This window comes from Pseudophryne corroboree, chromosome 8 (assembly GCF_028390025.1).
Source record: "Pseudophryne corroboree isolate aPseCor3 chromosome 8, aPseCor3.hap2, whole genome shotgun sequence".
Classification (NCBI taxonomy): Eukaryota; Metazoa; Chordata; class Amphibia; order Anura; family Myobatrachidae; genus Pseudophryne; species Pseudophryne corroboree.
The window spans coordinates 285552802-285576191 of NC_086451.1; positions in this window are offsets into that span (position 1 = coordinate 285552802).

Below are 23390 nucleotides of genomic sequence, written 5' to 3' on the forward strand. Positions count from 1 at the left end.
GTGGTCCCCATCCAAGCCTGTTAATTGTTCTTCCCAGCCAGATATCTCGGGTTCTGTCTGACTTAGAGTTTTTCCGAGGATATAATCCAAAAGCTGGGACTCTCCCCTTTCAGAGGACACTGGCAGCTTGTCTGCACTTTGCCCAGAACCACAGATATCGGCCTTCAAGCAGCTGGTCTCTGCTCCAGCTCCATACACCTAATATGCAGTTTTATATTTTTGTTGGTGGATTGCTCTGGCTCCTGAACTCTGATCCCCAAGTCCCCAGTATCTCATGACAGGTGAGACACTCTAGTATTTTTTATCCCATTAAAGCTAAGAAATCTATTTCCAGGAACTGGAGATATCTGCAGTAAAGCAAGCTGCCCTGACCCCCGTAAAATGGTGAATATTAAGCCCACTCCACTATCCACCCCTCCCCTATGTATTAAACACCCCCTACCACCCTGGAAGTCATGTATCAGGGCCCCTTCATTCAGCACAATGCTCCCCTCTACAGTTTAGTGTTCTCCTTTCTGTCCCATTTGTGCAGTAAAGGAGTAATTCGCAGAAATTATTTCTCCAGGTCCTACATGCTGAGCGAAAGATAGAACCCCCCTACCCCCCCGCGGGACATCAACGTTGCCTACCCCCACCCCTACCGCTGATGGGTGGGTAGGGGCCCCAGTGCATTGCCGTGCCCAGGGGCCTACACTGCTGTTAAGACGGCTCTGCACATATATCCCCATAAATCCAAGTTAATAGGATATACATGTCAGAGTGTCACAATAACACTGACAGACAATCAGCGTACAGTAGTGCTGGTCAGGAAACTGAACTCTTTCAGCCTTAAATGGCACAGGTTGATGATGACAGCCCCTGAGTAAGAGGAAAGTAAAATCTTCCATGTAGCAGCGTGGACCAGTAAATAAATATTTCATTCCAGCCACAGCTGACAATACTATGTCCGTTACCAGATATGGCTCAGTATTGTAGTCTTCTCATCAGATTAACCCAGTATTATGTTTATGTTAGCAAATACTGCGGCTCAGAATTATATTCCTCTCACTAGACCTAGCTCAGCATTGTGTCCTTGTCACTAGACATAGTGTAGTGTTCTATGATTGACAGCAGAAATGGTTCAGCATTGTGTATCATCAGACATGGCTCAGTATTGCGTACATGTCACTACAAGTGGCTTTACATTGCCATCATATCATTAAAGGGAGCTCAGCTGTGCTGGGCACAATGTCTGTTTGCCCTTCCAGGTATATTTTGCAGGGACACCACTGAATGGGTGGGTATACTATCGTGCGGGATACATGCAGTTGATAACGGGGAAAAATTTAGGGTGCAAAGTACAGGTTTCATTTTGTCTGATAAGTACCCCATACTGACACACACAGCCGTACTGTCCATATAATTATGATTAGGCTGCTACATTTTGTAAGCACACTAGGGGACTGCTGCAGAGTTGGCAGCCAAATTAGTCTAATTTACTACAGAAAAGGTTGTATGCAAGGGCTACGTATGATTTACCACGGACGGGATGCCGACTGTCATGATCTTGACAGCGGGATCCCGTCCTTTAGAACGTCGGCAGCGGGGCAAGCACTAGAAAGCCCCTTGTGGACATGGTGGTATGCTGCGCTCGCCACAGGTTATTTTCTCCTTCTATGGGTGTTGTCTATCCGGTCTCTAGGTCAACCACACTTAGGTCGACATGCATTAGGTCGACCACTATTGGTCGACATGCATTAGGTCGACGTGGTTTCTAGGTCGACATGAGTTTTTCACAATATTTTTCATTATATGAACTTTTTCATTCTTTACAATCCACGTGGACTACGATTGGGAATGGTAACCTAAGCCAAGCGCAGTGGTAGTGGAGCGAGGCACCTTGCCTTCGCTCGCCATGTGATGGAACATGGTGCACTAATTGGGGTTCATGGTCACATTGGGTTCTACACACTTAGCGATTACACTGAAAGATATGAACGATCTCATTAATTAATGTATGAGCTATCGTTCATATCTTTCAGTGTGTATGCACCAACGATGCGCGGACATTGTGCCGGCTTATTTATGCCTGCAAGCCAATACGGACAATCTCGTCCATATTAGCATGTAGGACTATGGGGTCGGGTAACAATGGGAGTGAAGAAACTTCACTCCCCCCGTCACCCACCCCCCGCACGCGCGCAGGGTCGGCCGTCGGGCACCTTATCTCTCTATGTTTTTCCTGGTTTGAATGTGGTAGTTATGCCCTTACAGTACATGGCCTACTTTAGAAACCTTATTTTCTTTTATCGAGGCACAATAGGGGAAAGTAGCAGAATTAAATCTGCATGGCACATATGCATGCACCAACTGTTTTGGGTGGGCACACTGGGAATTCAGGCCAGAATGGTGAAGTACTCTCTGTCTGTCAGCCCGCTGATAATGCCATGACAAATTTTTTTAAGCATTTAGCTCTATACAATAGAACGGCATCATTAACCTTGGCCTATAGCACCATGGACATTAAATACAGCTTTGCGTTCATACAGTATGTATGTGAGGAAAAGTTTTACACTGGCCACGTATATTGCCAATACTTTTAATTTGACACCCCATACGTATTTTAGGGACATATATATTAATGTGAGCCAGCTTAATTTTATCAGTGTGTGCATGATATAATCAGAGCCAGGGAACATAGCCTTCTTTAAGACCATATTTACTGCATGTTCACACTTTTTATTGTCCAAATAAAGCTAAATTTTGGCATCATTCTAAAGTCTGTTTGGGTCAAGGCTGGGCTGATTGGTGGTCTGGCCAGGATGGTGCTGAGACATTGCCTAGGCCTAGGCTAAAGTCACCTGAATTTTGAATTGGGAATATTAATACAGTATTAATAGGTAGGCTTTATATTATTCAATCATCACTGTGACCAAGGGTTTCCTCTTAATTACTGTAGCTGTTCTTCACAAATTAAGCATTTGGTCTTACCTTGTACTTTTTAAAAGTTATTCCTTTCCTAATACCCCTCCTCCTCATATCCCCAGGAACTATTCTACAGTATGTGTACTTTTTCAAGGGATCTTCCATTTCTGTGATATAAATCGACAAAACTTTTACTTTTAGTATGGCCACCGAGGTGGGTGTGCAGGAGGACCAATCAAAAGCCATATTGACGGTGAATGTGACTTTTGTGTGACGAATCTTATAACTCAGGGCAAAACACCTGCATTGAGAAACCCCTATATATTTAGAAAGCAGAAGGAGTATGTAATAATTAATGATTAGGTGGTAATACAGCTTTAAGTATATTAATGTAAAACAATAATGTATTTTAAGTTGGAGACTTATAGAAAATATTCATAATAATAATAATAATAATAATAAACATGCAGTACGGTTACAAAGGGAGTATCGAGGGTATCCATCCTAAATGGCTAAGTATCTCATGTTAAACGCAAACCGAAAGTTAAAAACACCTGATTTTGACAGGTGATAAAATCAAATTTATGAAAATCATTTATAGTAAAATAGTATTGTTTCGAGTTCAAGACATGCTTGGGACATGGGGGGTCATTCCGAGTTGTTCGCTCGCAAGCGGATTTTAGCAGATTTGCTCATGATAAGCCGCCGCCTACTGGGAGTGAATCTTAGCATCTTAAAATTGCGAACGATGTATTCGCAATATTGCGATTACACACCTCGTAGCAGTTTCTGAGTAGCTCCAGACTTACTCGGCATCTGCGATCATTTCAGTGCTTGTCGTTCCTGGTTTGACGTCACAAACACACCCAGCGTTCGCCCAGACACTCCTCCATTCCTCCGGCCACTCCTGCGTTTTTTCCGGAAACGGTAGCATTTTTTCCCACACGCCCATAAAACGGCCTGTTTCCGCCCAGTAACACCCATTTCCTGTCAATCACATTACGATCGCCAGAACGATGAAAAAGCCGTGAGTAAAATTCCTAACTGCATAGCAAATTTACTTGGCGCAGTCGCAGTGCGGACATTGCGCATGCGCATTAAGCGGAAAATCGCTGCGATGCGAAGATTTTTACCGAGCGAACAACTCGGAATGACCCCCATGGTCTCCAACAGTAGCCCTAAATGTGAAAAGTAAAGTGATTGCGCTTTCGGATTCTGATATGGCAGATTTATTGCACATCTGCAAACAGCAATTATCTAGAGGGATAGGCTTCTATAGCTTAATCCATCAAAAGACGACGTTAGTGATCAGGCCCTAAGCTTTGAAAAGGTAAGCTTCATAAAGGCTGATACCTATTGATACAACAGCATTGCTAATGCTATCCCCACAGAAACGTATGGGGACTGCTCTGTTGTTTAAAAATAGAGGGACAGCACCAAGTACATTGTATTGGATATACCTGTGCGGTATCTTATTACAGGTTGAGTATCCCATATCCAAATATTCCGAAATACGGACTTTTTGAAGTGAGACTGAGATAGTGAAACCTTTGTTTTTTGATGGCTCAATGTACACAAACTTTGTTTAATACTCAAAGTTATTAAAAAATAAGATTTTACTCACCGGTAAATCTATTTCTCGTAGTCCGTAGTGGATGCTGGGGACTCCGTAAGGACCATGGGGAATAGAAGGGCTCCGCAGGAGACAGGGCACTCTAAGAAAGAATTAGGACTACTGGTGTGCACTGGCTCCTCCCTCTATGTCCCTCCTCCAGACCTCAGTTAAGGAAACTGTGCCCGGAAGAGCTGACAGTACAAGGAAAGGATTTTGGAATCCAGGGTAAGATTCATACCAGCCACACCAATCACACCGTATAACTTGTGATAACTTACCCAGGTAACAGTATGAACAACAACAAAGCATCAGACAACCTGATGAAACATAACATAACCCCTATTTAAGCAAAAACTATATACAAGTATTGCAGAAGAAGTCCGCACTTGGGACGGGCGCCCAGCATCCACTACGGACTACGAGAAATAGATTTACCATTGAGTAAAATCTTATTTTCTCTAACGTCCTAGTGGATGCTGGGGACTCCGTAAGGACCATGGGGATTATACCAAAGCTCCCAAACGGGCGGGAGAGTGCGGATGACTCTGCAGCACCGAATGAGCAAACACAAGGTCCTCCTCAGCCAGGGTATCAAACTTGTAGAACTTTGCAAAAGTGTTTGAACCTGACCAAGTATCCGCTCGGCAAAGCTGTAATGCCGAGACCCCTTGGGCAGCCGCCCAAGAAAAGCCCACCTTCCTTGTGGAATGGGCTTTTACTGATTTTGGATGCGGCAATCCAGCCGCAGAATGAGCCTACTGAATCGTGTTACAGATCCAGCGAGCAATAGTTTGCTTTGAAGCAAGAGCACCCAGCTTGTTGGATGCATACAGGATAAACAGCGAGTCAGTTTTCCTGACTCCAGCCGTTCTGGCTACATAAATCTTCAAAGCCCTGACTACATCTAGTAACTTGGAATCCTCCAAGTCACGAGTAGCCGCAGGCACCACAATAGGTTGGTTCAAATGAAAAGATGACACCACCTTCGGCAGAAATTGCGGACGAGTCCGTAATTCTGCCCTGTCCATATGGAAAACCAGATAGGGGCTTTTACATGACAAAGCCGCCAACTCTGACACACGCCTAGCCGAAGCAAAGGCCAATAGCATGACCACTTTCCACGTGAGATATTTTAACTCCACGGTCTTAAGTGGCTCAAACCAGTGAGATTTCAGGAAACTCAACACCACGTTAAGATCCCAAGGTGCCACTGGTGGCACAAAAGGGGGCTGAATATGCAGCACTCCCTTTACAAACGTCTGAATCTCAGGAAGAGAAGCCAGTTCCTTTTGAAAGAAAATGGATTGGGCCGAAATCTGAACCTTTATGGACCCTAATTTTAAGCCCATATTCACTCCCGACTGTAGGAAGTGAAGGAAATGGCCCAGCTGGAATTCCTCTGTAGGGGCCTTCCTGGCCTCACACCAAGCAACATATTTTCTCCATATACGGTGATAATGTTTTGCTGGCACATCCTTCCTAGCCTTTATCAGCGTAGGAATAACTTCATCCGGAATGCCTTTCTCCGCTAGGATCCGGCGTTCAACCGCCATGCTGTCAAACGCAGACGCGGTAAGTCTTGGAACAGACAGGGCCCCTGTTGCAACAGATCCTGTCTGAGAGGCAGAGGCCATGGGTCCTCTGTGAGCATTTCTTGCAGTTCCGGATACCAAGTCCTTCTTGGCCAATCCGGAACAATGAGTATTGTTCTCACTCCTCTTTTTCTTACGATTCTCAGCACCTTGGGTATGAGAGGAAGAGGAGGAAACACATAAACCGACTGGAACACCCACGGTGTCACTAGTGCGTCCACAGCTATCGCCTGAGGGTCTCTTGACCTGGCGCAATACCTTTGTAGCTTTTTGTTGAGGCGGGATGCCATCATGTCCACCTGTGGCAGTTCCCATCGATTTGTAATCTGTGTGAAGACTTCTTGATGAAGTTCCCACTCTCCCGGGTGGAGGTCGTGCCTGCTGAGGAAGTCTGCTTTCCAGTTGTCCACTCCCGGAATGAACACTGCTGACAGTGCTTGCACGTGATTCTCCGCCCAGCGAAGAATTCTGGTGGCTTCTGCCATCGCCACCCTGCTTCTTGTGCCGCCCTGGCGGTTTACATGAGCCACTGCGGTGATGTTGTCTGACTGAATCAGCACCGGTTGGTTGCGAAGCAGAGGCTCCGCTTGACTCAGGGCATTGTATATGGCCCTTAGTTCCAGGATATTGATGTGCAGACAAGTCTCCTGACTTGACCACAGCCCCTGGAAGTGTCTTCCCTGAGTGACTGCCCCCCACCCTCGGAGGCTTGCATCCGTGGTCACCAGGACCCAGTCCTGTATGCCGAACCTGCGGCCCTCGAGAAGGTGAGCACTCTGCAGCCACCACAGAAGAGACACCCTGGCCCTGGGGGATAGGGTGATCAGCCGTTGCATCTGAAGATGCGATCCGGACCACTTGTCCAACAGATCCCACTGAAAGGTCCTTGCATGGAACCTGCCGAAGGGAATGGCCTCGTATGACGCCACCATCTTTCCCAGGACTTGCGTGCATTGATGCACCGACACCTGTTTTGGTTTTAAGAGGTCTCTGACCAGAGTCACGAGCTCCTGGGCCTTCTCCTCCGGGAGAAACACCTTCTTCTGGTCTGTGTCCAGAATCATGCCCAGGAAGGGCAGTCTCGTCGTAGGAATCAGCTGCGACTTTGGAATATTCAGAATCCAGCCGTGCTGTTGTAACACCTCCCGAGAGTGTGCTACGCTGATCAGCAACTGCTCTCTGGACCTCGCCTTTATGAGGAGATCGTCCAAGTATGGGATAATTGTAACTCCTTGCTTTCGCAGAAGCACCATCATTTCTGCCATTACCTTGGTAAATATTCTCGGTGCCGTGGACAGACCAAACGGCAACGTCTGGAATTGGTAATGACAGTCCTGTACCACAAATCTGAGGTACTCCTGATGAGGTGGATAAATGGGGACATGCAGGTAAGCATCCTTTATGTCCAGAGACACCATAAAATCCCCCTCTTCCAGGCTCGCAATGACCGCCCTGAGCGATTCCATCTTGAACCTGAACCTTTTCAGGTAAATGTTCAGGGATTTTAAATTCAATATGGGTCTGACCGAACCATCCGGTTTCGGAACCACAAACATTGTGGAATAGTAACCCCTTCCCTGTTGAGGGAGGGGAACCTGTACCACCACCTGCTGGAGATATAATTTGTGAATTGCCGCTAACACTACTTCCCTTTCTATGGGGGAAGCTGGCAGGGCCGATTTGAGGTAACGGTGAGGGGGCATCACTTCGAATTCCAGCTTGTATCCCTGAGACACAATCTGTATAGCCCAGGGATCCACCTGTGAGCGAACCCACTGGTGGCTGAAATTTCGGAGACGCGCCCCCACTGCTCCTGGCTCCACCTGTGGAGCCCCAGCGTCATGCGGTGGATTTAGAGGAAGCCGGGGACGACTTCTGTTCCTGGGAACTAGCTGTATTGTGCAGCTTCTTTCCTCTACCCCTGTCTCTGGTGTTGATTTATGGAATCTTATATAACATATATTTATTATATCATATATTGATATAATGGTTTATGTATTTTATATCTGCAAATATATTATAATAGGCTTACAAATAGGTGGGCTCATAACAAAAGGGGTGATGTTTAGTACTGGTCCAATCACACAATATGTAATGCGTGGACGTTCCTATTTTCATACCTGTGATTGGCTCAGATTAAAGGAGCTATATCTCTACTGTCCAGGAAATATTTCCAGGCAAAGCCTAAACATACTTTACAGAGATATATAATCCTGGCTCATTGAACATATAAGTACTATACTTTGACTACAAGTCAGTTGTCCCAACTTGCAGAGCCTTATATAATATATGCAGATTTCATGTATAACTTTAGTGATTCCGAAAATGAGTTCAAGACTTGGAATACCAGCTCTATTTTGTCTAGTACATTTATTATAGGTGATACAAATTACAAGATAAGATAACACAATGATAATAAATCTTATAATTTATCTAAACTTCCTTAACCATGGTACATACATAAAACACAAACAGTTTTACAAACTTAAACAATTAATACACATACTATACACTTGCAAGAATATGTGAGGGCATAATTCATAGCTACCGTCTTAGGATCCTGACTCCCTCTGGACTTTGTTCCTTCCTCCTCTCCTTCTAACTCTCTATCTATCAGACTGCCCCTTATATCCTATATTCTACCAATTCAAAACTAGTATATGCCCACAGTTTCCAATGGAGTACATAATTATAGGTTTTGACAGATTCCAAAGTGTAATAAAACGTTCTCTGCTAACTCCGTCCCACGGTGGTGAGCATGTAGAGAATTTTGGGATCATAAAGTTTGGTATTCCTTTATCCATCAGAGATCTACCTTTGTATGGATGTGTAAACGATCTATTTCGCCTAGGCCCTAGGGTGTTAGCATAAATGATTGTGACCTGTTTATAGTGCGTTTGATCCTATATTATCATTGCCTCTGGCCAGCAGTATAACTGGACAATAGGCCAGCTGGTTGATGTACTCTCTAAAGGTATGAAGATCTTTGATTGTGAATTCCAATGCACCCTGTTCATACCAGTAACTGTTTGCATATTATGAGACCTGAGCTAGGTGACCTATTGACTTTATCCACCAAGTTATAATCATTTATTTGCTGTGTGTGAATCAAGTATACAGTATACATATATCTACATATCATGTAAACTTTGATTTAATTGTACTTGGTATAGCGCAGATCAGACGTTAATCCTTTGATTAATACAGATATGAATAATGGCATGGAAGGGATGAATTTGTGTAATGCTCAATGTATTGTGTATTCTGGCTATATGGCTTACACAGAGAAAACCTGTCTCTTACATAATGACCCATAATCTTGCAGTAAAACACACAGAAATACATGCTACTAAATTCTCAAAACATAAGACTAATACATTCAAACCTATTTAAGTTATACCTTACAATAATATATATATACACACACTCTTAACTGGTTAAAATCACATTGGGTAATAAATCATATTATTTAATTTACATAATTTGTTCTAACTTTGGTACCTACTAAATTATATTGTTATGTAATGGTCTATATGGCAACAGTCGCCCCCTTGTGGCCGTGAGAATTGATGATGATGGCCACACATACATTAACATAATAATTGCTTATATCTTGCATCTACCAGTTTTTCTAGCTTACTGCGTTCCTGCCTTATAAGGCGCTTAAGCCACAATATCAGTGAAATTAAAATGATTAGCAAGATTGTTTGACCGATCAGCAAGCCCTTTAAACCAATCTCCAGCCAGGTGTTTGTCATGGTTATTTCAAAATCTCCATCATGCAGTAATTTATTTAGTGTGGCATCTGCCTTCTCAACCATGTTATTAATTTGAACTATGTGTGTGTCTTTCCTATCCAGGAGTTTCTGTAAATCTAAGGTTAAACTATCTATGTGTATGTTGAACACAGGTATATATTCTCCAAGGTTTGAGATTTCTGGTTCACTATCTATATTTATGTCCTCTTCATAAACGGGGATTGGGGTGATAACCGTCTGACCAATGGTGGTATACTCATGTGGGCTAAAGCAGAAATTTGGGTTTGGCACTGGACATGACTTTTCCCCATACAGGAACTCTTTGTGATTTGTGACTATGCAGTACTGTCCATTCATGTTGTATGTAACCTTCACCGCTGGAGTTCTCCATTTTGTTAGCTGCACTGGACAAGCAATGTCTCTGGCTGTATAGCTGGTTGATGTATTTGGCTTTGCACTGTGTTCAGGTCCTCCCATATCCATATTTTTGCTGGGAATGGTGGCAAGTTCATTTATATTTGTGATTAAGGTACTTGGTTTACTTGATTCTAGGCCGCAGATTGGCGTCTCAATTTCGAAAACGTTGCAGCGACACAAGTATCGGTTTCCCTTGACTGCACAGCAAGCAGTATGTGGAACTTTCCAGGTGTCGTCGACTCGGACCAGTAGTTCTGGTAGGTCCAGCCGTTCTTTGTAAATGTCCTTTTCCAAATATCCAATGGAGTGAACTGTAGACAGTTTGTCAAATAAAGACTTGCTTGGGTCGAACACAGGTAGAGAAATGGTAAAGGAGACATATAGGATATCGCTGACTGCACAAGGTTGCTGCTTGTTGTAACAACGGGGTGAACCTCTATTTGGGTGGGGGGTCACAGTGCCTAAATTCCTAATTGTGGAGATGGGCAGAGGTCTGCAACCATCTCTTGGGGTATTTTCCCCATGCCCAATGTCAGATTGCGAGCAATACCAATTGGTCAGGTCATTATCTCTTAAAATGTCAGGTATTCTACCAGATTGTAGGTCTCTAATTACATGTGTGATTGCGTTGAGGACATAATTACCATATGCAGTGCATATTATTTCTTTCCCCACCTGATTTTGTCTGGCTTCTCTATTGTTCAGTTCAATGATTTCGTTTATCTTGGCTTGGGTCTCTGAAAACAATCTTGCTATATCATGCATGTTATAAACAGTAAATTTTTCTTCACTGGCCAGACCCTCAATGCCCTGCAGGACAGGCTTCAAAACATATTGCCCCTCTTTCTGCTCAAAATTGCCTATGTGTCTGCGGATGACTTCCAAATCCGCCCTATTCCAAATTGACATCCCGGAACCAAACAGTCCAGGGATGGATCCAATGATCCCATCTAAGCTTTGTAATTTCCTGGATCTAAAAATACCTTTTTGGTTAGGGGTTGCCTGTCCTGTGTATGGGTCTTGAGTTCTGCTCTGGTGAGAAGCAACAATATCTACTAGTAATGAAGCATAGAATAAAGAAACATTACTATTTACACAATAACCAAATTCTGCCATATTCCATTTTGATAGATTTAGGACTACTGGTACATGTATATATTGTACATTGTTTATCAAGGAACCAGGAATGGAGGTGGCAGTAAGGCCACTTGTGGGTCCTTCACTTGTTGGTGGGCACTCAGCTGTTTTAGTAGATGGCAGTGATTTAGCCTTTGTTGTGGTACTTGGGGGAGTAGGGTCTCTTTTCTGGGACACATTCAGTGTGATGCTCCCAGGAACATAAGTCCTCTTTACTGTGGGTGGATTCCCATACATGGGAATGGGGATGATAAAACCATATATCCAGGTTCCTGTGTCTGTAGGGTTCGCATGGCTAAGCAATAGTGATCCATTTGGAAAAACATGTATTCTACCCATGTAATGTGGTGAGTTTCCTGCGTTTCCATTATCCCAGGCTTTAATTTCTTTGTCTGCTGGGCCCCACCAGGATACCTGTTTCCCTGTTGTGCCTTGTACTGACACTGGAAGGAGGATGGATTCTCCCTCTTTACAGTGAATCGGATTGGCTTCCACTCTAATTGAAATGTTGACCTCACTGGTACACTGGATCTGGAGGCTCACCACGAAGGACAGGACCAAAGTTGGGATTCTCATTTTTCTTATCTGCCGATATTGTTCTCCCATCAGCCGTAACACTGATCCCCAGGAAGGAAACAGATTCCCGTAAAATCTGAGCTTTAGATGGGTTACACTTCAAACCTGCGTCTTTGAGGATGCCAAGGAGTTCTCCCAGTAGCTGAAGATGCTCTTCCTTTGTCTCTGTTGCTAGTAAGAGATCATCTACATACTGCAATAAATTCTTGTGGGAAGAAAAATCAGTTAAAATTTCTCTCATCGTAGTATGGAAAAATGATGGAGAATTATGGAAGCCCTGTGGAAGACATGTAAACGTGTATTGCTTTCCCAGAAATGTGAAGGCAAATTTGTATTGACACTCTTCAGATAGAGGCAGAGACCAAAACCCATTTGAAATATCTAAAACTGTGAACCATTTATGCTCTGGGCTTAACATTTTTAGAATGTCTGGCATTGACGCAACAGTGGGTGCGCAGCTAAGCGTAAGGCCATTAAGTTTGCGGTAGTCAATTGTGAGCCGCCAGGAACCATCCGGTTTCCGTACTGGCCATATTGGCGCATTGTTAGTGGATACACATGGTCTGATTACACGCTGCTCTAACAGAGAGTCAATTGTTTCTTGAATGAAGCTTATGGCCTCCTGTGGGAAATTGTACTGCTTCTGTGGGGGAGGGTCAAGACCACTGACTTCAATCACCTTGTTTACCTTCCCACAGTCATGTTTGTGTTTAGCAAAAGCATCCTGAAACTGTTCAAGTAATGGTAATACCAAATCTTTGTCAGGATGATCAACATTAGCCTTAAGCACATCATATTTCGCATTATTGGGTTTTACAGCAGCAATTACATGGGAATCTGGTATAATTACAACCTCAGGTGTTACATTAGGAGAACTCTGCAGAAGTAAAAGGTTAGTCAGATCCAATATACACCCATTAGGGATCATGAAGTCAGACCCTAATAAATTAGTTTCACTTGGCAGTGAGGCTAATGCAAATGTGTGAATTGCAGATACATCTCCTATTTGTATTTGGAGAGGGTTTGACAGCACTGTATCTACCTTATTCCCTGCAGAGCTTTGGAGATGTATTGTTTTTCCTGCTGACAGAGGAGAGTGATGTGGCTGATCATCATGTAGGATTGATATGGCGGCACCGGTGTCTAGTAACATTGTGTGCTGGTGGCCCCTGACCAGAACCGAGACTTGAGGGCGCCCGCACCTATCTAAAGTGATTGGTGCAACTATCCTTGGGGCCACTGACTGTCAATTTTTCTCCTTTTGTGTGTCAGCTTGCTGCACTTTGTTTGCTTTTTCTAAATTCTCATACTTCTCTTTTATGGCCTGTAGCTGGTGTCTTAGCTCTGTGTAAGTGGGACCCTGGTGTTTAAACTCTGTGTCCTTTCCTCTGTTCCCAAAATGTTGTGAGTAACCCATGTGTCTATTCCAAGCTCCATCATTTGAATGTCCTTGGTATCCTCTACCTCCACCTCTAAAAATGGATCTCTCTTTAAACATTCCCCCTCTCCTTTGTGACCCTGTGTTCCATCGTGGGTTAAATGGTGTGTTTACCTCCCCTGGAATGTGGGGCCCTTCAACCACCATTGGTTTACCTTCTGACTCTAATGCTGCAACCCTCTTTATAACACATTTCTCATTCCTTTCTGCCATCTTACGTTGCTTACTGGCCTGTACTGCTTGAAAGGACCGCTGCATTAATCCCATTATTTTATCATAGCTATGCTTTACGGTATCTATCAAGTGTTCACACTTAGCTTTAATTGTGGGGTGCGAGTTATGCACCAACAAGTTTTTGAAATCTTTGCTGTTTTTCTGACTGTTGTCATTTTTGCTGTTTCCTGCACTATATGCTGCCCACAATCTATTTGCATATATTAATGGGTTCTCCTCACTTTGCTGTTTGATTTCATATGCAACCATTGTGCCTGCTACTGAAGGGTTAATTATCTTTTGTAGCTCCTCTACAGTTTCTTCATATGTACCTTTACCTTCTTTAATCAGATCTGGCAAAGCGCTCCAAGCAGCTAATGGAATTGTTAATTGCAGTACCTTAACCTGATCAGTGAGATTTCTAATTCCTAGAAGTTCACACCTCTGCTGGACATTAGCTGCATGGGAGGTGATGTGTTCTCCTGAACTCATTTTTCCAATCATATCTGCCACTCCCATAAGTGTTTTTATGGGTTGTGGGGGATGATTGGCACTAGGGGCCCTTGAGTGAATGGCCTCTCCTTCACTATTGAATCCCAATAGGGTGTTCCTACTCTCAGTGAGGAATGCTGGCTGTTTATGAGCCCTGTGTGCCTCAATTTCTGTCTGTACTTCTTCATCACTACTATCTGTGCCTATTAATATAGAGCACTCCCTATTCGCTGCTGATTCTGCAAACTCTCCCATTGCTATGGGTACCCTGAGGGTAGATTCAGTAGAATTCCCCTCTCCCCAGCAGTCCTCTCTGTCCTCATGATTTGTGTCCCATTGTTCTCTTTCATATGCATAGATAGGATATGGGGCAGTGGCTGCAGTTCCTATCCTAATGTTTGCAGCAATATGTCCTTTCAGAACAGATATCTCTTGCATAAGCTGCATCTCCCTGTCCACACAAGGGGTATGGTCAATTGCTTTCCCTTTCATACATTCTGTGAGCTGTCCCTGCATAACTTTATATGCACTTATTATCTCATCTCTCTCTGTTGTAACCTCTGTTAGAGCTCTCCTACATTCTGTGGATTCCCTCTGAGCATTTTTATGTTTCTGTAACACTTCATCCTGGGAGATTTTACCCATGTCATTAAGTGTTGTTAAAGTTTTAATTTGGATATTTAGCTGATCTATTTTTTCCTTGCTTTCTGTTTCTTTTAAATTAGATTCTTCTCTACATTTTTGTAGGGTTTTAGCTAAACTGCTTAATTTAGCATCCATAGCCAAACAGGCTGCATACAAGCCTGCAATGGCTATTCCTTTCTGTTTCCTTTTCTTTGATGATTTAATTTCATCATCAAACAAACCCTGGACATAGCTCCATGGGTTTTCTTTTAATTTGGCATCACAAGCAAAGTCTGTACACTTTTGCTTTGTGATGTATTTCACTACAATGCTGTCTATATTTGACATTGTAGCCATTTTACAGATTTATTCCCTTTCGTTATATGTATTCTATCACTGAGAATTACAAACTTTTAGTATTTGGGAACAATATTTCCTATATTTTGCACGTGGTATCCTCCCTTATCTGTTCGCTAGCCTGATAAGTTAAACTCTAACACCCGTGTTTTTTAATTTCTTACTTTAGGCCTTTTTTAGAAAATAAAATTCTCTAGTCATTTGCAACTTATTCCACTGTGATCTTGTATTTTGCCCAGCGGGCTTATAGCCCTTGCGCTGCCCCTAAATATTGTATTTAGTCAAAATTGATACTGAATAATTCCAAGTCCCTTCCGTGGTCGCCAATGTTGATTTATGGAATCTTATATAACATATATTTATTATATCATATATTGATATAATGGTTTATGTATTTTATATCTGCAAATATATTATAATAGGCTTACAAATAGGTGGGCTCATAACAAAAGGGGTGATGTTTAGTACTGGTCCAATCACACAATATGTAATGCGTGGACGTTCCTATTTTCATACCTGTGATTGGCTCAGATTAAAGGAGCTATATCTCTACTGTCCAGGAAATATTTCCAGGCAAAGCCTAAACATACTTTACAGAGATATATAATCCTGGCTCATTGAACATATAAGTACTATACTTTGACTACAAGTCAGTTGTCCCAACTTGCAGAGCCTTATATAATATATGCAGATTTCATGTATAACTTTAGTGATTCCGAAAATGAGTTCAAGACTTGGAATACCAGCTCTATTTTGTCTAGTACATTTATTATAGGTGATACAAATTACAAGATAAGATAACACAATGATAATAAATCTTATAATTTATCTAAACTTCCTTAACCATGGTACATACATAAAACACAAACAGTTTTACAAACTTAAACAATTAATACACATACTATACACTTGCAAGAATATGTGAGGGCATAATTCATAGCTACCGTCTTAGGATCCTGACTCCCTCTGGACTTTGTTCCTTCCTCCTCTCCTTCTAACTCTCTATCTATCAGACTGCCCCTTATATCCTATATTCTACCAATTCAAAACTAGTATATGCCCACAGTTTCCAATGGAGTACATAATTATAGGTTTTGACAGATTCCAAAGTGTAATAAAACGTTCTCTGCTAACTCCGTCCCACGGTGGTGAGCATGTAGAGAATTTTGGGATCATAAAGTTTGGTATTCCTTTATCCATCAGAGATCTACCTTTGTATGGATGTGTAAACGATCTATTTCGCCTAGGCCCTAGGGTGTTAGCATAAATGATTGTGACCTGTTTATAGTGCGTTTGATCCTATATTATCATTGCCTCTGGCCAGCAGTATAACTGGACAATAGGCCAGCTGGTTGATGTACTCTCTAAAGGTATGAAGATCTTTGATTGTGAATTCCAATGCACCCTGTTCATACCAGTAACTGTTTGCATATTATGAGACCTGAGCTAGGTGACCTATTGACTTTATCCACCAAGTTATAATCATTTATTTGCTGTGTGTGAATCAAGTATACAGTATACATATATCTACATATCATGTAAACTTTGATTTAATTGTACTTGGTATAGCGCAGATCAGACGTTAATCCTTTGATTAATACAGATATGAATAATGGCATGGAAGGGATGAATTTGTGTAATGCTCAATGTATTGTGTATTCTGGCTATATGGCTTACACAGAGAAAACCTGTCTCTTACATAATGACCCATAATCTTGCAGTAAAACACACAGAAATACATGCTACTAAATTCTCAAAACATAAGACTAATACATTCAAACCTATTTAAGTTATACCTTACAATAATATATATATACACACACTCTTAACTGGTTAAAATCACATTGGGTAATAAATCATATTATTTAATTTACATAATTTGTTCTAACTTTGGTACCTACTAAATTATATTGTTATGTAATGGTCTATATGGCAACACTGGCAAGAAAAGACGCCCCTCGAACTTTCTTGCCTCTTTGCGATCGAAAGGACTGCATTTGGTAATACGGTGCTTTCTTAGGTTGTGAGGGAATATATGGCAAAAAATTTGACTTCCCAGCCGTAGCTGTGGAAACTAGGTCCGAGAGACCGTCCCCAAACAATTCCTCACCCTTATAAGGTAAAACCTCCATGTGCTTTTTTGAGTCGGCATAACCTGTCCATTGCCGAGTCCATAGGACCCTTCTGGCAGAAATTGACATTGCATTTATTCTAGAGCCCAGTAGGCAAATGTCCCTCTGGGCATCCCTCATATATAGGACAGCGTCTTTTATATGCCCCAGGGTCAGTAATATAGTATCCTTGTCCAAGGTATCAAGTTCCTCAGACAGAGTATCTGTCCATGCTGCTACAGCACTACACATCCAGGCCGACGCAATTGCCGGCCTCAGTAGGGTACCTGAATGTGTATAAACGGACTTCAGGATACCTTCCTGCTTCCTATCCGCAGGATCTTTTAGGGTGGCCGTATCCTGTGACGGCAGGGCCACCTTCTTAGATAAGCGTGTCAAAGCTTTGTCTACCCTAGGGGAGGATTCCCAGCGTAGCCTGTCCGTTGGCGGGAAAGGATATGCCATAAGTAACCGTTTGGAAATCTGCACTTTCCTATCAGGAGAATCCCAAGCTTTTTCACATAACTCATTTAACTCATGTGAAGGGGGAAAAGTCACTTCTTGCCTTTTTTCCCCAAACATATAAACCCTCTTGTCAGGGACAGGGTTTACCTCTGAAATGTGCAATACATCCTTCATTGCTATAATCATGTAGCGGATGGCTTTAGCCATTTTAGGCTGCAACTTTGCATCATCGCCATCGACACTGGAGTCAGAATCCGTGTCGATATCTGTGTCAACAATCTGGGATAGTGGGAGCTTCTGAGACCCTGACGGCCTCTGCGCTGTAGGATCAGGCATGGGTTGAGACCCTGACTGTCCCAAGGCTTCAGCTTTATCCAACCTTTTATGCAAGGAGTTTACATTATCATTTAACACCTTCCACATATCCATCCAATCAGGTGTCGGCGCCGTCGGCGGAGACCCCACATTCATCTGCACCTGCTCTGCTTCCACATAGCCTTCCTCGTCAAACCTGTCGACACAAGCGTACCGACACACCACACACACAGGGGATGCTCTATTTGAGGACAGAACCCCCACAAGGCCTTTTGGAGAGACAGAGAGAGAGTATGCCAGCACACACCCCAGCGCTATATAACCCAGGAATAACACAGTAACTTAGTGTTTACCCAGTAGCTGCTGTATTAGTGATTTTGCGCTAAATTTATGTGCCCCCCCCCCCCCCTCTCTTTTTACCCTCTTTCTACCGTGATTCTGCAGGGGAGAGCCTGGGGAGCTTCCTCTCAGCGGAGCTGTGGAGAGAAAATGGCGCTGGTGAGTGCTGAGGAAGAAGCCCCGCCCCCTCAGCGGCGGGCTTCTGTCCCACGATTTTGTGTAAAATAATGGCGGGGGCTCATGCATAAATACAGTGCCCAACTGTATATATGCTCTTTTATGCCAAGAGGTACTCAATTGCTGCCCAGGGCGCCCCCCCCTGCGCCCTGCATCCTACAGTGACCGGAGTGTGCGGGTTTAATGTGGGAGCAATGGCGCACAGCTGCAGTGCTGTGCGCTACCTCATATGAAGACAGGAGTCTTCTGCCGCCGATTTTGAAGTCTTCTTGCTTCTCTTGCCGCTTCTGTCTTCTGGCTCTGCAAGGGGGACGGCGGCGCGGCTCCGGGATCGGACGACCAAGGGTGCGTTCCTGTGTTCGATCCCTCTGGAGCTAATGGTGTCCAGTAGCCTAAGAAGCATGACCTATCCGCAGTTAGTAGGTCTGCTTCTCTCCCCTCAGTCCCACGTAGCAGAGAGTCTGTTGCCAGCAAATCTCTCTGAAAATAAAAAAAACCTAACAAAATACTTTCTTATTAGCAAGCTCAGGAGAGCTCACTAAGTAGCACCCAGCTCTGTCCGGGCACAGATTCTAACTGAGGTCTGGAGGAGGGACATAGAGGGAGGAGCCAGTGCACACCAGTAGTCCTAATACTTTCTTAGAGTGCCCTGTCTCCTGCAGAGCCCGTCTATTCCCCATGGTCCTTACGGAGTCCCCAGCATCCACTAGGACGTTAGAGAAATATTGTATTAAATGACCTTCAGGCTGTGTGTATAAGGTGTATATGAAACATAAATGAATTGTGTGAATGTACACACAAAGTTAATGCACAAAGTTATAAAAAATATTGGCTAAAATTACCTTCAGACTGGGTGTATAAGGTGTATATGTAACATAAATGCATTCTGGGCTTAGATTTAGGTCCCATCACCATATCTCATTATGGTATGCAATTATTCCAAAATACGGAAAAATCCGATATCCAAAATTCCTCTGGTCCCAAGCATTTTGGATAAGGGATACTCAACCTGTAATACATTTGTTTGATACTTAAAAAATGTGGGAATTTCAAAGAATTACAGTTTCTGCATAATACAAACTTTAAAAAATAGGCACCCTAATGAGGAGTGATGTAAATTGGGAGGGGTCTTTTGCAAGTTCAGCTACAAGTGGCAAATTTTTACATTCCTTACAGGGAGCATCTCTCAAGCAATTGGTGAGGGAGCCCACTCGCAAAGACTCAATATTAGATCTAATTCTTACAAATGGTGATAGGATATCTGATATATATGTGGGTGAGCACCTGGGATCCAGTGATCATCAAGCAGTATGGTTTAGTATAAAGACAGGATCCAACTCCTGTCACACAAAAACAAAGGTGTTGGATTTTAGAAATGCTGACTTTGCAAAAATGGGGAGATGTTTAAGTGATTCATTGGCAGACTGGAGGAACTTGGAAGGAGTGCAGGAGAGGTGGAAAAAACTGAAAAGTGCAATGCTAAGTGCAACAGACCTTTGTATCAAAATGGTTAGGAAAAGCACCAGGAAAAGGAAGCCAGTGTGGTTAACAAAAGAAGTATCAACTAGTGTGAAAGCAAAAAAGATGGCTTTTAGGAAATACAAACAGACTCAAAATAATAACGACAAAGAGGTGTATCTGGACAGACGGAAGGATGCTAAGAAAGTGATCAGACGTGCAAAGGCAGAAGCTGAGGAGAAAATGGCCCAGTCAGTAGATAAAGGGGGCAAAACTTTTTTTAAGTATATAAGTGAAAGGAGAAAATCAAATGGAGGAATAATAAGACTTAAGACAGAGAGTGGGCATTTGGTGGAGGGAGACAAGGCAATAGCAGATCACCTAAATAATTATTTTTGCTCAGTATTTACTACAGAAGAAGGGATGGGGCCACAGTTAAGTTGCAAGGACATTCATAAAAATAAGGTAGATGAAAATACATTTACAGAGGAGAAGGTCCTAACAGAACTTTCAAAACTAAAAGTGGAAAAATCAATGGGACCAGATGGGATACACCCATGGATACTCAAAGAGCTAAAAGATGTGCTGGTTACACCTTTAACAGAATTATTTAACCAGTCACTAAATACAGGTGCTATTCCAGAGGACTGGAAAAGAGCAAATGTAGTTCCACTGCACAAAACTGGAAGCAAGGAAGAAGCAAGTAATTACAGACCAGTAAGCCTTACATCAGTAGTAGGGAAAGTAATGGAAAAACTATTAAAAGAAAGAGTAGTGGGATATCTTAAATCAAACAACTTACAGGATCCAAAACAGCATGGATTTACTGGTGGGAGATCATGCCAAACAAATCTTATTGACTTTTTTGACTCTGTGATGAAAATAATAGATCAAGGGGGAGCTGTAGATGTAGCATATCTAGACTTTAGTAAGGCATTTGACACTGTCCCACATCGCAGACTGCTAAATAAACTTGAAAGCCTGGGGGTGGATTATAAATCAGTTAAATGGATAAGAACCTGGTTGCAGGATAGGAAACAGACAGTCGTAGTTAATGGAGTGCAATCTATGGAGGGAAATGTTACCAGTGGAGTACCCCAGGGATCTGTACTTGGTCCAGTTCTCTTTAATATCTTTGTTGGTGACATTGCAGATGGTATTGAAGGGAAGATATGCCTTTTTGCAGATGATACAAAGATATGCAACAGGGTAGACACACCGGGAGGGGTCAAACAAATGATTAATGACCTAGGTAGGCTTGAGAAATGGTCAAGAACGTGGCAACTACAGTTTAATGCTAAAAAATGCAAAATCATGCACTTGGGTCTCAAAAACCCAAAGGCGAAGTATAGTATCAAGGGTACTATAATGGAAACTACTGAGGAGGAAAGAGATTTAGGAGTCACTATTTCAAGTGACTTGAAGGCAGGAAAGCAATGCAACAAAGCAATGAGAAAGGCAAGTCAGATGCTTGGTTGCATAGGGAGAGGAATCAGTAGCAGGAAAAAAGAAGTGATAATGCCACTGTATAGGTCATTGGTACGGCCCTATCTGGAATACTGTGTCCAGTTCTGGAGATCCTATCTCCAGAAGGATATAAATACATTAGAGAGTGTACAAAGAAGGGCAACTAAAATGGTGCATGGCCTACATCACAAAACTTACCCGGAAAGGCTAAAAGATCTTAACATGTATAGTTTGGAGGAGAGAAGGGAAAGGGGGGACATGATAGAAACTTTCAAATATATCAAGGGTCTTAACAAAGTTCAGGAGGGAAACATTTTTCAAAGGAAAAGAAGTATTAGAACTCGACGGCATACATTGAGACTGGAGGGGGGGAGGTTCAGGGGAAATTTAAGGAAAAATTACTTCACAGAAAGGGTAGTGGATAAGTGGAATAGCCTCCCATCAGAGGTGGTAGAGGCTAAGACTGTAGGGCAATTTAAACATGCTTGGGACAGGCATATGAATATCCTTACAAAGAATTAAGGTTAAAAAAGGGTTGAGATTGCCTAAAGGATAAAATAAAAAAGGGGCAGACTAGATGGGCCAAGTGGTTCTTATCTGCCGTCAAATTCTATGTTTCTATGTATGTTTCTATGAGTTGAAACACAATAGTAACAAAATGACCTGTGAGAGAGCAATTTTGCCAAGAGAAGTTTAGGCCCAGATTTATCAAGCCTTGGAGAGTGATAAATTGCATGGTGATAAAGTACCAGCCAATCAGCTCCTAACTGCCATGTTACAGGCTGTGTTTGAAAAATGACAGGAGCCGATTGTGTGGTACTTTATCACTGTGCAATTTATTACTCTCCAAGGCTTGATAAATCTGGGCCTTAATCTGTTATTGCTGCTATTCGCAGCGCTAACAGATGACTTTTCAGGGCAATCTAACAAAAACTCTTAAGCCCAGTACTCACGGGCCGATCAAGGAGAGATGCGTGCTGAGCGAACCGCTCAGCACACATCTCTCCTGCCGCTCAGCACAGCGCGATCTGTGCTGAGCGTGCGGGGGGAGACGGGGGGGCCGCTCACTTCACCCAGCGGGTGAAGTGAGCGACCCGCTAGATTGGCCTGCATGCAGGCCAATCTAGCAGCGGCGATAGCGATGTGCGGGGCCGCGCATCGCTATCGCCGAGGGGGCTACACACGGAGCGATCCTGCCGATATTCTAAGCAATCTAGTCAGATTGCTTAGAATATCGCTCCGTGAGTACCCCCCTTTACAGGTTTTGGATACCTGTGCTCACCCTCTATTTGGTGTTTGTACGTGAGAAATAATTTCCCTATACATCGGATGTTCACACAATATGCATGTTACTATAAGGGCATTTATGTGTAATCACAATATCATCAATTATATATGAATTATTGTACCATCTGTTATACTAAGCATTGTGACTTATAAAGGTATTTACAGATCATAGAGATACATCATTTCTCACATACAAACACCAAATAGAGGGTGAGCGCAGGTATCCAAAACCTGTACGATAACACTAGCCCTAGAGCCTGGACAACTCTCCAGATACCAGCAGCCCCCTTGAACAAGATACACATACTGTGCGCTCCACGCAAACCCCTTGATTCCATAACAAAAACTCTTGCCAGGACAGTGGGTCCCATAAATGCCCCTTGTGGCGAAGGAGTTGGCAATAATGTGATAAAGATCATAATCACTTTGCTGGAGGGTTCTGGTACTGCATAACGGCCACGCATGAGCAGAAACACTCTGTGATAAAGGAGTCCTACTTGGGACAGAGCAGAACTGTATATATTAAACTTTGGAGAGCGATAAAGGCTATCATTTATCTAGCAGTTTATGAAATGACAGAAACTGCTATGGGAATCTTCTTCACTGTATAGCTCTTGAAGTTTTGATACATCGCCTCCATAGGTTTAG